The sequence below is a fragment of the Odocoileus virginianus genome, chromosome 10, assembly GCF_023699985.2.
Source record: "Odocoileus virginianus isolate 20LAN1187 ecotype Illinois chromosome 10, Ovbor_1.2, whole genome shotgun sequence".
NCBI classification, from domain to species: domain Eukaryota; kingdom Metazoa; phylum Chordata; class Mammalia; order Artiodactyla; family Cervidae; genus Odocoileus; species Odocoileus virginianus.
The window spans coordinates 13,389,845-13,407,123 of record NC_069683.1 but is presented as its reverse complement, the minus strand read 5'-3'; the positions used below and the strand labels follow the sequence as shown (position 1 = coordinate 13,407,123).

Genomic DNA, 17,279 nt, shown 5'->3' with positions numbered 1-17,279 from the left:
AGGGAACTCTGCTCCGTGTTATGTGGCTGCCTGGATGTGAGGGGGTTTAGGGGAGAATGGATACACGTATATGTATGACTGAGTTGCTTTGCTGAACACCTGAAACCATCCCAACGTTGTTAATCAGCTATATTCCAATATAAAATCAGAAATTTTTAAAAAAATTAATCCTAACTGAAATCAAATGCAGGAAAAAAAGACTTGAGGGAGGGATAAATCGGAAGACTGGGATTGACATATACACACCGTGTGTGTTGTGTGTGTGTGTGTGTGCTCGGTCGCTCAGTTGTGTCCAGATCTTTGCAGCTCCATAGCCCACCAGTCTCCTCTGTCCATGGGATTTTCCAGGCAAGAATATTGGAGCGGGTTGCCACTTTTTCCTCCAGGGGATCCTCCCAACCCAGGGATCAAACTTGAGTCTCCTGCATCTCCTGCATTGGCAGACAGATTCTTTACCACTGAACCACCCGGGAAGCTCCAACTACTATATATAAAATCAATAACTAATAAGGACATACTGCATAGCACAAGGAACTCTACTCTTTGCAACCCCATGGACTGTAGGCTGTCAGGCTCCTCTGTCCATGGGAGTCTCAAGGCAAGAATATTGGAGGGGGTTGCCATGCCCTCCTCCAGGGGATCTTCCCAACCCAGAGATTGAACCCGTGTCTCCTGTGGCTCCTGCATGGCAAGCGGATTCTTTACTGCTGAGTGGGGACGCCCACTATATATAAAACTGATAACTAATAAGGACCTACCGTGGAGCACAGCGAACTCCAATACTCTGTAATGACCTATATGGGAAAAGAATCTTAAAAAGTGTGGACATATGTACAACAAAGTGTAACAGTCACTTCGCTGTACATCTGAAATGAACACATTGTAAATCAACTATAACCCAATCAAGGAAAAAAAAATTTTTTTTTTTTAAGAAAAAACAGCAAATGTTAAAACTTTGGCAAGGAGGAGGGTGCCAGGGGAGGGGTATAGAATAAACAGGTGTTACAGATATAATCTCTGTAGGTGTTCTTTTTCCCTAATACGGTTTGATCTAGCAAAGGAGAATTCAACTGAATGGGGGACGGGGGGAGGGGAACAGGTCGCTGAGGAAATGATGCTTACTTAGGATGAGAGCCAAACATTGAGTAGGTGAGAAAGGACAGAAAGGTACACCAGACAGAGAGAACAGGCTGTACAAAGATGCTGACCTGGGAAGGCGAGCCTAGAAGCTGGGAACTGAGATCCCAGTGTGACCTGAGCAGATGGGGGAAGATAGTGGGGTTGGGGGTGAGGGGGGCGGTGCAGAGACCGGGCAGAGCCTCAGAGGCCATCTTGAGAGAGCAGGCCTTCGTGCCAAATATGACTCAAGCAGCAGGGACGGAAAGCTCTGGGGGTCCAGAGCCACTTCACTCAGCCAGATAGCAGAAGCGGGAAGGCGGTCTTGAAGAGGTGACTCACATCTTAAGCTTTGGAGAATGAGTAAGAGGAGGGGGAGGGACGTGTAAATTCCCTTGATCAGGCCCCACAGCAGTAAAGAGACTGTTGGTCCCAGCAGGGGCCGACACCCAGGAGTAGCTCCGGGATAAAGGTGTCAGATAGAAAACGGCAGAGGAGGGTGTCCGTGAAGACGGAATGGGCTGGGGTCCCAGTCCGGGCAGTCTTACGAGGAGAAAGGCATGGCCAGGCATGACTAGGTCCACCGCTCTGGCGGTGTGCGGAGGATGGATTTGAAGGAGGCGGCAGTGCGGGGAGTATGTTAACAGCCAGTGGGAGAGGGACACCTAAACCAGACTGCCTGGAATTAGAATGAAGAGATGGAGAGTGCCTGGAGAGGTGTTTAGAGGGGAACGCTAGGTGTCTAGTTTGATGGCCCTGCCATCACCCGAGAGGGACAAGACGCGGCGAGTTGCAGATGCGTGCAGGGCAAGCCAAGTGGAACTGTCCGGCCAGGCCAGCGAAGAGACTGGGCGTCCCGAGGGCTGCAGATGGAGCTGGGAGTGGGAGGCGCCTCCTGTGGGTGGTTGTTAACCACTCACAGCCTGTGAGTTGGTCCAGAAGGAGGGAAGAGGAAGAAGAAAGTGAGCGGGTCGCTGGGGACGAAAAGGAATCAGAAGGGCGATGCGGGGAAGCAGAGGACAGGAGGGGAAGGAAGGACCACGCAGACGCTGAGCGGCCACTAGGAAGTCAGCCCTGCGCGGGACTGGGCGGGTCCGGGGCGCGCGGGGCTGCAGGCGGAGCCCGGGCGCGCCCCGGCGCCTGGCAGATGCGGGAGAGTCCGCCCAGGCCCTCCCGCAGCTCCTCGGGCTGCCTCGGTCGCCGCCGGGGACCGCAGAGCACTCGCGCGGCCGGGCCACCCGGGCCATCCCCGGCTCCCCGCGCGTCCAGGCCGCGCCTCCCCACCGCCCGCGGGGCCAGGCGACGTCACTGCGGCTCTGACGCGCGCTAACGGAGGCGCGGGCGGAGAAGGCGCGGGGCGGCGCGCGCATCCTCGCGGGAGGTCCGGTCCTCGCAGTCCGCGGGCCGCGTTCTTTTCCCTCCTCCAGGGGAACCTCGATTTTTCCAAACTCTGGAAGGCCGGCGGTCCTTCGGCCACTGATAAGGACAGCTAGCGCCTGGTAAAAGATTTTAACAATGCCCGCAAAGAAATAGCCAGACCCAAGAAAGACTAGTAAGAGCCGCCAGTTAGAGTTCTGTTCGTGTGCTCGGCGGTCCTAGGAACAATAATAACGACCACAGCCACAGTAGCCACCATTTATTGAGCGCTTACTCTGTGCCGGGCACGGTGTTAAGCGCTTTGCAGGCAACAAACCCTCGGAGGTAAGTACCGTTATTATCCCTATTTTGCAGGGACCAGGGCACAGAGAGGTTAAGTAACTTGCCCCAGGCACACAGCTGGCTGATATCCAGTGCCACAAATTCAGCCCAGGCCGTCTGATCCCGTGTAATTGTCAGGTTAACTCGCCAAGGTCGGAATCATTTTCTCCATCTTAAAGATGAGGAAATTAAGGCACACGGAAAATGTAAGTACCTTGCCCAAGGTCACCTAGCTGGAAAATGGATGAGGCAGAAAGCGAACCCAGGGCTCCTCTCTGTCCGCCGACCCCGCGGTCTTGGCCAAAGGCGATGTTACTTCCAAACCACCTCCGACAGCCCAGCAGGCTGTGGCCCCGGGTCCCCAGAGGCGCAGCCTCTGCGGGGTTTGGGTGGCTCTCCGCGGCCTCCGGTCTCGGATGAATCGGATGTTTCCAAGCATCTTCTCTAATCAGTCCACAGGTGCCAGATAGAGATGCGCCTCCCGAAATCCGATCGGGGACCAGTCGGCGAGGTCCTCTGAAGGGATGGAGCCGGGGCGGAGGCAGCGGGAGGGATCCCTGGTCCCACCTGCAGAGCTGCGTTGACTGGCGGCTTGCCCCGCGCGGCCGGCAGAGGGCGCTGCCGCACGCGCCTCGGGTCCCACGGTCCCCAGACCCCGGGGCTGGCGGGCCTCCGCCTGCAGGCCCGGAGACTCAGAACCCCAAAGTGAGAGCCTTTCATTCCGCGTGGCGCACCTCAGCCTTGGGCCTGCTTTTCCTGACCACGCTTCCCCATCGTGTGTGCTCCTGCCACCCCAACCATCTGCCTTCAAGATTTCCCCTGTCCCTGCACTGCTGGTGTGGTCACCTCTTAAGAGGCAAGAACACCGATCCCATCCCATTAAAAGACATCCCATTACAAGTCAAACTCGGCCTTGTCTCCTTTCCTTCATAAACCCTCTGGTGATGCAAAATTGGCAAAAAAAAAAAAAAAAAAAATCCATTGGATGTTGAACTTGCTTTCCTTCTCCAAAACCAGAGAAGGAAATTGGTTAAGGAAGGAGCTAATAGATAAAAGGATCTATTTTTGTAATAGCGACAGTGTATTAAGTACTTGTGTTGTGCTGAGCCCTTTCTGCTTGACTCCTTAATCCTCATTACAGCCCGGAGAGGTGTGCATCATTACTCTCATTTGACAGGTAAGGTCACAAGACTGGTAAGTAGCAATGCTGGGAATCCACCAGGAGTTATCTGACTTTAAAGACACATTCCTATCACCCATTACCCAGAATGTAAAAGCTGATACAGCTGAACAGAATAGTTAAGATACAAACCGTGCAAAAACAAATCAAAATCTACTCTAAGAGTGCTCAGAAAAACCCCATGTGAAACAAGGGTTTCAATGGCTTTCTGAGCCCCAGTCTGAGACTCAATTGTCTGAAACAGGAAAACAAATCCTCAAGGTGCAGTGAGAGGAGAATAGGAATGAGGCATTCAGCTTTCCCTTGGAAGGGCATCCAGAGAGGCCCACTCACTTTCTGTGCCCAGGCTCTGAGGAAATAAAGGTGGTTCTAGGAAAATCTGAAAAGTATGAGAGGAAAAAGAAAAAATCCCTTCTGTGGTTTTTACTTTAACCAAGCCTCATTTCGCTATTTGTGTTTTATTTTTAAACTAATGTGGCTCTCTCCACCCTTTAAATTGGCACGTAAATAGCAAAAACAGAAGGAAGGCCAGCTACAAACTTCAAATGTGGTAGATTTCTCAGGAAGGAGGTACCTGACTTGAAGTGGAAATGAGGATTAAATGAGGTGCCTTAAACATTTCAAAGACAGACTTTCCACAAGGAATTTAGATCATAAACCTTTAGAACAGGAGCTTTGTCTAGGTTTAGGCCGGGTGTAGTGTTGACAATTTGTGAGTGAGCTCTCAGAATGTGGAAAACGAATCACACTTTCAGTGTCTGTCTGCATCATCTAATCATCTGGGCTATCGCTTTGCTTATGGCTTTAAAGGGTGGCTTCTGGGGGATTTTTCTGTCCTCTGGATCTCAGTCACACACCCTCCCTCAGACCCCTTACTTTTCCAGAAGTTTGCTCCGGGAATTCAGTTGAGATGAAGCAATAGTTGATGATGTCACTAGGCTTGGTTTGAGATTGACTGGCCAACTCTGGACTCACCAACTGGAGGTTTTTTTCCAAACTGGGAGACCAAAGCAGAGGGAACTTGTTGAGACTTGTCACTTAATAGCTGTGTCTCTCTTGCCCTATGTCTCTGAACTAGAAGGAGTCCCCTCTTACCCAAAACAAGAAAGCCCTGAACATCCCAGGCTGCTGCTTGCAAAATTCTTGGACTTTTTTGATCTTTTCTCTCTGCTGCTTCCCTCATTCTTTCAGTGCATTCATTCTACAAGCATGCATCCAGGGCCTACGATTGCAGATCCTAGCGGTACAGCAGAGAACCTAACATGGGCTGAGAAATTTACTCTCTCCCATTCCCACCTGGCTTCTGACCTCATGGTTCCAACTTCTGTGCCTGGAGAGGCCGAAGAGTAGTGAATGAGTTCCTTCTCCAGGTGAGGACTGGTGCTGAGACATACCTGAAATTCTGTCAGCTTACGGCAACTCCCTGAGATTCCATCCTGTGACCCCAGATACCACTGTGGTGACTCCATATTTGGTGGGAGGCTTGAGTCCTGATGTATCTTCAGAAGCAAGGCTCAGAAATGTTCCAGCTTCACCACTAGCCCAGGTTCCTTCCATTTCCAATAGTCATTACTTCAGTTTATAAGATCACTATTGACCAAAGTAGCTCAGGCCATATCCACGGAGTATCTGCTACGGTGAAAACTTCCAAAGTGCCACAGTACCTCACTGTCCAAAGGAAAATGTTGGCTTAAACAAGCATGCGTGACTAACTGGCAAAAGGATGTGTGGGATAATGCTTGAGTCTCTTGGGTCTTTTTTTTTTAATCTTGGGACTGAGTGATCCTGAGTGATCCATAGTGATGAGGGGAAGGAAGAACACTAGGCCTGTTTTAGCTTTCAAGATTATTCAAATGGAATAGATTTTCACCATCAACACCCTAGCAAAGACAGAATGCTGAAGGTAAATTGCCAGTTTCTGTCTTTTTGGAAAATCCATTAATACTGAAAGATCTTGGTTTTAATACATTCAAAAATTCAGATTATGTCCCTGGAAATCCCTTTAGAAAGTAGATTCCAAATCAGTACTCATTCTTCTTGAAAATCCCACTCCTTCCAGATACAGAAGTATTTTCTCTCCTCTTGAGGAAGGAGCGGGTCGTACGTAGACCAGAAGACCAGAGAGGGTTAAGAAGGACTTTTCCATTAGCTGAGCTGCAGAGCTGTTTGGATCTAGAGAACGTGTACGCGTGTTGTGTCTGCACTGAGTTCATGGTTGTGCATTCTGTGGCTCATGTCCAAAGCCTCCTTAACACGGGGGCTGAGATTTGCCAAAGAAGGCCGATCCGTGAAGAAGGACGTGTGTCCACTCACCAAGAAGGTTTTGATGGTCAGTGTCTGCGTGTCCAGCTGCTGGGCTGAAGAGATTTGGAAACCCCTGAATATTCCTGCGGGGATCTTTCCAAGCCCTCTTGGGAACCGGCAATAGCGCTTGTCTGGGGAAATTAGTTTTGCACTCTCACAGTGAGAGCAATTCCTCAGGGGCATTCTTGTAGTTGGGGAGAAAAATCAAACTCTGCTCATTCCTTCAAGGGCCATGCCCTTACTCAAGCGCACCGAATCCAGTTCGGTTGGTCCAGTCTGGTGCCTTGGGGAGGTGGGGTGGGGAGCCAGGAGCAGCGAAGTTCAGCGCCTTTCACCTGTGGCTAAGTCCCTCCCCCGACTGGAGCAAGCATGAGATTTCAGGGGATCGTGTTACCAGTGTGTAAACACCTTAAGTGACGGCCAAGGCTCCCGAGAGACCACAAAGGATCTCAAACCCTTCCTATCTTCCTAGAAACCCTGGCGGCCCGGCCGGCTGCTTGCTGTCTGATGCAACAGTTTGCAACGCCGTTCTGGGAGCGGAGCCTGCCGCGGGGCGCGGGGCGTGGGGCCTGTGCGCATGCGCGGGCCGGGGCCCGCCCCTCCGGGCAGGGGAGAAGCTTTTCACCAGATGTGCGGGGGGCGGGGCGGGCAGGGAGACCTTTGGCAGCTCGCGCCGGCGATCTGAGCTTAATTAAACTTCTCCCGAGGCATTGGCTGACTGATTGACCCAGTGATCCAAAAAAATCAGAGAGGCCCAGATCGCCCTAACGCCACGGAAGAGCGAAGTTGAGGAGTTGGCTTTCGGGGTCCAGAGCTCGGCTCCTCTTCCCTGAGCGCCCCCAATCCACAGTGCTTTCTGGGGACGGTGGGGGCGTTCCAAAGCTCACTAGGATGTCAAGGTCTTGCTGGCCTGGGCCTTCCTCCCGAATTCTCAAAGAGAATGTAACAGCGGTTACAGACGGGGAGGGGTGGGGGCAAAGTTTTGATAGCACCTAGATCAGTTATCTTTCCTCCTTCATTTCTCCACCCATGTGCCTTAGAAGGTTTTTTATAAGCAGAAAGGAACAAGGCATCTAGATTATTTTCCAAGTTTGTGATCCATTTAGGTATTGCCTGCATGATTTTCTTCCATACCCACATTCCTCCAGTGTTGTATATTTTAAATTGACTTTTATTTTATTAACTTTTCTTATTTTTAAAATTAACTTTAAATCGATTCCCTTTTTCTCCATAGTCTTGCCTGAAGCAACAACATTAGTGAAACCACAGCTTTGATGTGCTAGTCGTATATTTTAATACACTCGAAAATAAACTCATAACTATTCAAATTTTTTTAAAATGTATGTGTTAGCTAAAAGTGTTTTGTCTGCTACATTTGAAGAAAAGCCCCAGAGGTAATAACAATAGCTAACATATGCTGAGTGATTGCCAGTGTCCCAGGCACTGTTCTAAGATTCTAAGTCCTTAGGACACCTTAGAAGGTGGATGTTGTTTACATTTTACAGAGGAGAAAAGAGCCACAGAGAGGTTAGGTAACTTGCACAAAGTCACAGAGTCAGGATGCGAACTCGACTAACCTCACTCTAGACCAGTACTGCTACCTATGTGTGCTAAGTCACTTCAGTCGTGTCTGACTCTGCAACGCTTCCAACTGTAGCCCGCCAGGCTCCTCTGTCCATGGGATTCTCCAGGCAAGAATACTGGAGTGGGTTGCCGTGGCTTCCTCCGGGCGATCTTCCTGCCCCAGGGATCGAACCTGGTTCTTCTGCTTTGGCAGGCAGGTTCTTTACCATTAAGTGCCACCTGGGAAGCCCCTGGCCTAAAAAGAGGCTAAGTTACTGCTGAAGATCCCCCAGGTGGGTAACATACTCCAGGTTTGGACCGAAGTCTGACTGACTGCAGAACTGAGCATTTAACTGATGCGTGGTACTCTTTGGCCTGTTCACCCGCTTCTCACCTCATACAGCTTTATCTCTGTCTGCCTCCTTAGAAATCCAGCCTGTGCTTCCAAGTCTTCTCTCCTCACTTCCTACTTCTCCCCTTCCACTGCCTCCTGGATGAGTCAAAGTTTCTCTTTTCTAGTGTTTTCTTCTTTTCTCTGAACTAAAGTTACCCATACAGCTCTGATTTCCTTGAGAATCCCTTCTTTGAAGGTCCTGTCTTCTCCACTGACCATGGAACTACTTAGAAAGTCCACCTATCAACATTGAAACTACATTTCCCAGACTGCCATGCTTGCCTGGAATGAGAGCAAAAATCCTGTGTCAAACCATGTGGCTCCTATTTTGGGGTCGGAAAATCTGGTCACTAGCTTGGATAAAGATTGGTATGCCCATAGACTAATTCATCTGGCCCCAGGCAGACATGAATTTCCCAGGCCTCAATGATTGGGGGTAGGGGTGAGTTATTTCGGCAAACAGAACCTTCAATTAAGGACTTAAATGAAGCCTTGGCATAAGACTGCTAAAAGATGGCTGACCCCTGCCCCCAAAGATGTATTTTCTTTCTGCAACAGCCCTTGCCACCACTCCTTCCCTTTCTTCCCTTGCCCTTCTTCCAGATGCTTCTCTTAACTGTACCATCGTGCCACTCCCTGTCCCCACCCCCACCCCCGTGCCCACACCCACTCTTTAACTGTTTAGTATAAAACCCAGCCCACCAGACTGAGGTTTTCTTCGACCCAAATGTTATTTTCAGAAGGAGCCACTGAGGTTGGGGTGTAATTGCAGCGTTGGGCCTCTGCAAGCCAAGCTGAAAATAATCAGCGAGGCAGATGGGGTGGGAAGAGTGTGCGGTGACCGCTTCCACCAAAGAGCAGGAGAAGCCCAGTGGCGTGAGTCAGAGGGAGGCGAGTGCCAGGCTGGGCCTCCTGGGCTTACAGCTGGGAGCTGAGTAAAGGAGAAACTACCCAAGGTGTTGGGCCTTTGTCTGAGCCCGATCCAAGGTGGCCCCTGGCTGCTCATCACGAGTCCATATTTTCTGTGTGACAGCCGCTAAGCTTGCCTTGCTCTCCCTCGACCGGGTCGTAGCAACCAGGACTCCACATGGGCACGTGGCCATCCACTTGGCTCATCCATCTCTAGAGCAGGGTTTCTCAACTTGGGCACTATTGGCATGTTGGCTTGGATAATTCTTTGTTGTGGGGGACTGTCTTGTACATTGTAGGATGTTTAGCAACATCCTTGGCCTCTTCCCACTAGCCTCAGTAACACACACACAAATTCACACAAATCAGGATTACCCAAAACATCTCCAGACATGCCAAACGTCCTTGGCTGAGAAAACCACCCCTGACTGAGCACCACTGGTCCAGAGTGACCCAGGCCTATAAAAGGGGACACAATCAACTGTCCCCGTGGCGGCCTCATCGCTTTGCATCACACCTGAATGGGCCCTGATGAAAACTATTGTCCAACTCCTATTTCAAAAAGACAACTGTTGAACACCTCACACCCAGCACGAGCGCCCAGTGTAGCAGGCACTGGACAAAGTGTTGTGAATGAAGCCACAAGCAAGGCAGATGTGGTGCCTCATAGAAACAGCTGAGTGATTCAACCACCCTGATTGAGAGGCTTGTAAGAAAAAGACATGGGGTACTATAAGAAAATTGAAGAGGGTTTCTCATCTAGGTCAGAGGGGGCTATCAAGAAAGGCTCTTAGAGGACTTCCCTGGTGTCCCAGTGGCTAAGACTCTGTGCTCCCAATACAGGGGGCCCAGGTTCAATCCCTAGTCAGGGAACTAGATCCCACATGCCGCAACTAAAGATCCCGCATGCTGCGACAAAGAGCGTAGATCTCAGAACAGCCAAATAAATAAATATTTAAATTAAAAAAAAAAAAAGAACAAGAAGAAAGGAAGTCTCTTAGAGGAAATGAGGAATTAGCCAGTTGGAGATATGAGGACGAGGCAGTGTTCCATGGAGTAGGGACAGAGTGTTCAGAAGCCCTGGAGTTAAGAAGGAATGTCATATTTTCAAGGGACCCAAAGAAGTCTTTCATGGACCAGGCTCAGGAGGGTGGGTGATCGTTTTCTCCTCTCACCCCCAACACTTATTTTCCTTGTACTCCTTCTCTAGATTTCTAGCACAAGCATGTAGACTTAGGATCATGTTTAACCATACCCAACCCCCTTCCTTATCCTCGCTCACCCCCCTCAGTCACCCGGTTACCACGTTCTGTCAGTTCTGCCACCAAAATCTCTCTGCAAACTATCTGCTTGTCTCCCTTCCCACCACCACAGCCCCGCTGCAGGCTCTCCTCATTACTCAGCCAAATTTGTGAAATAGCTTCCTAACGAGTCATCCTCCAGTCTCTACCTCAGAGAAAGACGCATATCTCCCCATGTCTCTGCTGGCTCACAAACCCTGCGCGGCTTCCAGAGGCCTGGCAGCCGGGCCGCTGCCTCCCCCAGGCTCTCAGGAGGCCTTCGTTCACTACCCCCAGCGTCCCTCCCACTCCCGAGCCATACCAGACCACTAGCCAGACCCCCTGGGCCTACATGTCTCTGTGAGTTTGCTGTTCTAACCCTGTCTGAAAGGCTCTTTCCCAATCAAAATCATTTGGGGGAATTCCCACATAGCCTGTAAGACTCAGAAAAAAAATGAACTCATGATACTCTTTATCCCTTCTTAGAAGACTTCTCTTCATTCTTTCCACTGTTTTCACTGGGGCTTAGATATTGCTGCTAGTTTACTGTTTGCCATGTTAACCCATAGTGACCTGTTTAAACCCATCCCCCTCCCAGAGTCAGAGGGCCTCAGAGGCAGGTAATATAGTGGACTCTGCTGGTTGATTACAAAGCACCCATTCTTCCCTTTCCAGCTTCCTAAGAGATGCCATAGAAGTGTTGGGTTGACCAAAAAGTTCATCTGTAACATGGAAAAACCGAATGAACTTTTTGGCCAACCCAGTACAAGGCACAGTGTATTGTCTAGCAGACAAGCTAAGCTGCCATAAAAAAACAGACCCAGAATACAGAGGCTTAAGCCAGCCCATGTGCCTCTGTGGAAGCTGATCCCTTGCCCAGGGGTAGGCCCACCACCCTTCCTAAGAATTGATTAAGGCATCTGTACCTAAAATCAGTAAGTGGGAGAGACTTCTCTGGTTCCACTCTCCTCTTCTCCAGTAACAGTGTTCCCTGTTTGGGGCCAAGCAGACAGCTGCCTGGTGAGGACTACATTTCCCAGCCTCCCTTGCAGCTTGACTGGTTGTAAGTCTTAAGTTCTCACTGACAGACAGTGAACATCCTGCCACTTCCAAGTGTGAAAGTGGTGGTCACTCAGTCGTGTCCAACTCTTTGCAGCCCCATGGACTGTATAGTCCATGGAATTCTCCAGGCCAGGGTACTGGAGTGGGTGACCTTTCCCATTTCCACGGGATCTTCCCAACTCAGGGATCAAACCCACATCTCACACATTTCAGGCAGATTCTTTCCCAGCTGAGCCACCAGGCAAGCCCACCACTTCTAAGCTGTGCCCTCAGAAAGAATGTACATATGCTCCCTGCCCTTCCCCAGCCCTTCCCCCTTTCTGAAAGATGAGCAAAATTGAAGTAGTCACCCTGGACTCAGAGAGGAAAGCCACATTTGGAGGATGGTGGGGCCCTCCTATCAGTCTTGGATGGCTTTCTTCCAAACTCTTCTGTGATATGAAAGAAACAGAAATTTCTATTTTGCTTAGACTTCTGTATTTGGAGTCTCTTAGACCTGTGATCTAGTTAGGGCCAATGAGGTTCAAGGAAAGGTTTGATGGGGGTTTCTGGGGCAAAGCTCTCTGGTTTTTACGAGGCAACATTATGGAGCAACCTTCTCTCTTTCTCTAACTCTGGACATTGCTGGGCCTAGAACTGTGGCAGTGCTCTTGCTACCAGCCTAGGAAATAGGCTACGCACAAGGAGAGCAGAGCTGAGAAAATGGAGTCAGAGTTTCTGGACTAAACAGCTCTGAAGTCCACTGTCTTGTCTGCTTGGGTTTGCCTAAGAAAATACTACCATCTCTATGGTTTTTCCAGTAGTCATGTATGGATGTGAGAGTTGGACCATGAGGAAACTGAGAGCCGAAGAACTGATGCTTTTGAACTGTGGTGTTGGAGAAGACTCTTGAGAGTCCCTTGGACTGCAAGGAGACCAAACCAGTCAATCCTAAAGGAGATCAGTCCTGAATATTGTTTGGAAGGACTGATGCTGACGCTCCAGTACTTTGGCTACCTCATGCGAAGAGCCAACTCATTGGAAGAGACCCGGATGCTGGGAAAGATTGAGGGCAGGAGGAGAAGGGGGCAACAGAGGATGAGACGGTTGGATGGCGTCACTGACTCAATGGATGTGAGTTTGAACAAACACTGGGAGCTAGTGAAGGACAGGGAAGCCTGGAGTGTTACAGTCCATGGGGTTACAAAGAGTCAGACATGACTTAGCAACTGAACAACAAAGGGGCTTAAGCCATAGGAATTTACTTTCTCATGATTCTAGAAGGCTATAAGTCCAGAGTTGGTTTATGGTGAGGCCTCGCTGGCTGACTTGCAGACAGCCGCCTTCTCACCGTGTCCTCACATGGCCTCATCTCTGTGTGTGTGAGAAGAGAGTGCTCTGGTGTCTCTTCCTCTTCTTATAAAGACACCAGTCTGAACGGATTAGTGTTCCAGTCTATGACCTCATTTAACCTTAATCATCCTTATCTCCAAATATAGTCCCCATCGAAGTTAAACCTTCAACATATGAATTTGGGAGGAGGTCACAATTTAATCCAAAACACCCACCCTACCTCTCGGCCTCCAGTTACATGAGCCAATAAATGTCCTTTTGTTGAAACCAGCTCACATTGGTTTTCTGCCACTTCTTACCTTACAGTGTTTCACTCCTCTTCATTTCCCTGCTGGGACCAGCACAGAGGGGTCAATACACATTTCATACTTGTGGAATAAACGTTCCATCGCTATTTTTCTTCTTTTTCCTGGAAGGATGACCTCACAGATAAATTATAAGCATTTGCTTCTCTCTACCCCAGCCTAAACACCTAAAGCAGTCACATGGCCCTCAACTCTAGAAAATTCTTCTCAGACGCACCCATGGCTAGTTGCACAGAGAGCTGAGGACTCAGCTATAAAATCGGAAGTTTGAGTTAAACACACTCTAGTGTGCCTTCCAGCAGAAACATTCCCTGAGTCCCTGCCAGTTCTAAGGTCCCATGGCTCTGCCTGAGGCTCTCGGCAGCAGTCATTCTGGGTTCAGACCCAGGACCCCTCCAGCCCTGACAATGTGCAATCTATCAAGAGGGCCCTCTGGGATCCCTCACCCGCTCCCTGATGGTCCAGGATTCTGTCTGAAGCTTTCTCAAGCTCTGGAGTCCCAATATTCTGTAACATTATGCTGAGCACAAGAAAGTTTTCTTTCACTTGTATTTTATTTTATTTTTATTTTATTCGGCTGTGCTGGGGCTTAGTTACAGCATGTGGGGTCTTTTAGTTGTGACATATGAGCTCTTAGTTGCAGCATGTGGGATCTAGTTCCCTCACCAGGGATTGAACCCAGGCTTGCGTAGGTAGGCATCTTAGCCACTGGACCACCAGGGAAATCCAAGAAAGTTTTTGATTGGCTACTAGGCCTCCTATCCTGCCCCCACCCCCAGCACACAAGAGAAAGCCCAGGGGAGAGCCTGAACTCTGGCAACCTTGTCCTCCAGATGAGACCAGAGGTGGTCTCTGCAGACAAACAGGCAGACGGGGGCCTCGCAGTCCTCAGACACCCAGCAGGCCCTGCAGCAGGGACACTCAGCTTCCTTGTGCCCATCGATGAGCCATCCAGACAGCCATCAGTGGTGCCCCAAACGGGGCACGTCCCAGTTCTGAGCAACAAACTTCCTTCTTTCAGCCGTGAGAACTCTGCTCATGCAGACTGGGGAAAGGGCTGCCTCATTACTCAGCCCACTGGAATGTGGGAGAATCAGACCTCCGGGAAAATGATCAGTGAGTGGACTCTGGTCAGCCAGGACCTTCAAGGTCCAGAGGTGCTTCCTCCTGAGTCAGCAGCAACGCCAAGCCTTTCTTCCCACGCCTTTTGAAGTTACCATCTGGGATACTCAGCACATGCTAAGCACACATGTTAGCTTATTTTCTCTTCACAACAGCCCTGCAGGTATGCATCGTTGCTAGCCCTGTTTTTTAGATAAGCAGATTAAGGTTTAGAGAGGTGAAACGGCTTTGTTTGGACTGACAAAGCTGGATTGGACCTGAGTTTCGGGCTTCCCTGCTGTCTCAGATGGTAAAGAATCTGCCTGCAATGCAGGAGACCTGGGTTCGACCCTTGGGTGGGAAAGAGCTCCTGGAGAAGGGGATGGCTACCCACACCATGGAGAGAGGAGCCTGGCGGGCTGCAGTCCATGGGGTCCCACAGAGTCGGACGCCACTGAGCGACTAGTACTTTCACTTCTTAACCAGATGCTGGTGGGTGGCTTTGGAATTGGGCAGCATTTTCTCTGGTCTTATAACTTGGGTGGGCCTCGTTGGGCTAGGGGAATGGCATGGTGAGACCCCAGATTGTGAGGCCAGTGCAGGAAGTTAGAACTAGAGCTGGAGTGAAGGACAAGATTGGCGGAGATCACCAGGTCAGAGTCAAGTACATAGAGGGACGCCAGCTCTGTCTGTTAGGGTCTACTAGACCCAACCAAGGTGGCCAGAGATCCCCCAACCATCAGAGTCTGGAGCCTGCCCACCCTCTCCTGCAGGAGCCCTCCAGCAGGTTGGGATCTGGAATCTTCCTTGGAACAGCCTGAGTCCTGGTCATCTGCTTTTTCTTTACTGTCACATCTATTCCTTTCTCTGTTCTGCTTGACATCTTTGGAAGGCAAATGACACCCCCCAGACTCCCCTGCCAACTGGCTTCTGACCAGGTTTACCCAATGAAAGGTATAGGAGAAAGAGGAGTTTGGGTATTTGGCCCTACCCTCCACTTGACCCCCAGCTTCCAGGGGTGTCTCCAGTCCTGGCTCCCTCCCCTCGTGGCTCTAGTTCTACTAGTACCAAGTGCCCAGACCCTGGGCTTGGGTACCAGCCCTCCTCCCCTTATTCTTCCAGCCTCAGGGGTTGTGGCAGTTTCCTGAGGACTAGTGTCCTCCCCGCTCCCCATGTACCCGGCAGCTCTTGCGACCATTCCCTCTATAAAAATGTGGTTCTGTTCTCCTAACTGGGCCTTGCCCAGCCCAGGCTGGAAGGAGACAGTCAGCATCCTCCTCTCCTTCCCCAGCTGTGGATGGGGTCAGGGGCTCCATGGAGAGAACGGTGAGGCCTTAGTCTGTTTGAGCCGCTATCACGAAACACCACACAGTGGGTGGCTAATACACAAGAGAAATTTATTTCTCTGTTATGAAAGCTGGACATCCCAGACCAAAGTGCCAGCGTGGTCAGGTTCTGATGAGAGCCCTCTTCTGGAAGGGGCCAGGGAGCTCTGTGGGATCTCTTCTAAGAGCACTAATCGCATTCATGAGGCTCCATCCTCATGATCCCGTGGACTGTAGCCCACCAGGCTCCTCTGTCCATGGAATTCTACAGGCAAGAATGCTGGAGTGGGTTGCCATTTCCTTCTCTAGGGGATCTTCCCGACTCAGGGATCGAACCTGAGTCTCCTGCCCTGCCTGCAGATTCTTTACCATCTGAGCCACCAGGAAAACCCCTCATGACCTAGGCATCTCCCAAAGCCCCCACCTCCTAATACTATCACACTGGGCATTAGGATTTCAACATACGAACTTGGAGGAGACACATGCATTCAGACCAGTGCAGATAGGAAGCTCCCGAGCATGAGGGTGGGCAGAAGATCCATCCTGCAGCCAGGACTCCGTGGACCCCTTGGGTGCCAAGTTAGGCGGCCATGAACAGAACGGAGCAGCCTCCAGCAGGACCCCATGGATCCCAGACCAAGAGCCCTGGCAACTGGTGCATCTGAGTCTATAGGATGTCTTCCTGCCCATCAAGATCCTCTCTGCCCCTATGTTCTCCCAGCCTCAAAACAATCTCAGCTGGGCCACTTCCATCGTGTCCAAGTCTCAACCCCTCTGGAGCTCAATGTCCTCCTCTGCTTTCTGGGAAAAATACAGTATCCCCTCTTGGATTGTCACAACAAGGAAATAACGCCTGGTGCCCCACCTGGCACAGAGCCAGTGGTCATTATCTAGGAACAGCATCCTAACTGTTGTCAATAATAATCATCTGAGAAGCAATCATAATCAACCCTGAATATTCATTGGAAGGACTGATGCTGAAGCTGAAGCTTCAATACTTGGGCCACCTGATGAAGCAAACAGCTGGCTCATTGGAAAAGACCCTGATGCTGGGGAAGATTGAAAGCAGGAGAAGAGGGTGACAGAGGATGGGATGGTTGGGTGGCATTGCTGACTCAATGGACGTGAGTTTGAGCAAACCCTGGGAGATAGTGAAGGACAGGGAAGCCTGGCATGCTGCAGTACATGCGGTCACAAATAGTTGGACTTGACTTGGCAACAACAACAATCTGGGCAGCACTAGAGGACTGGCGCCCTGTCTGTGAGGATCTGCAGAGAGCAGGGCAGAGAAGATAAGGTGGGGCCCTGTGTGGGGCAGTTGAGCCAGAAAGCAGCAAAATGTGAGGTTCTCCATCCAGGGGCCACCTGTTGGTCTCCCCCACCTTGGAGGCCCATTTCCTCTACCCATTTCCGTGACACGTTAGATTCAGCCCCAATTCCTCCAGCTGGTCCTCAGACACTGTATAGCTGCCTCAGTCCTGAGCAGGGGAATACGCAATGCCTGAGAAGGGGATGGAGGTTTTGTCGCTCCCTTGCTGCATCTGAGAAAAGGCCAGATCCCAGCAGAGGGCTGGGGGTGGGAGAGGCAGAGAAGGAGGCAGGCGTTAGGTGCCTCCACCGGGCGTTTGCTGTACGCCAGGTTCTGTGTGAAACACACAGACACTTCCTGTGTACTATTGGGTTTAATCCTCCAGCCACTAGAAGAGGAGG

General features: G+C 50.6%; 1 long non-coding RNA gene across 1 annotated transcript; it reads left to right on the top strand.

Annotated features, from left to right (window-relative positions):
- The first annotated feature begins 1,753 nt into the window (after positions 1–1,753).
- On the top strand, positions 1,754–3,720 carry LOC139037083 (uncharacterized). The gene is made up of 2 exons (XR_011489878.1): positions 1,754–2,817; positions 3,267–3,720. It is a non-coding gene; the product is annotated as an uncharacterized lncRNA (long non-coding RNA).
- The last annotated feature ends 13,559 nt before the right edge of the window (positions 3,721–17,279 follow it).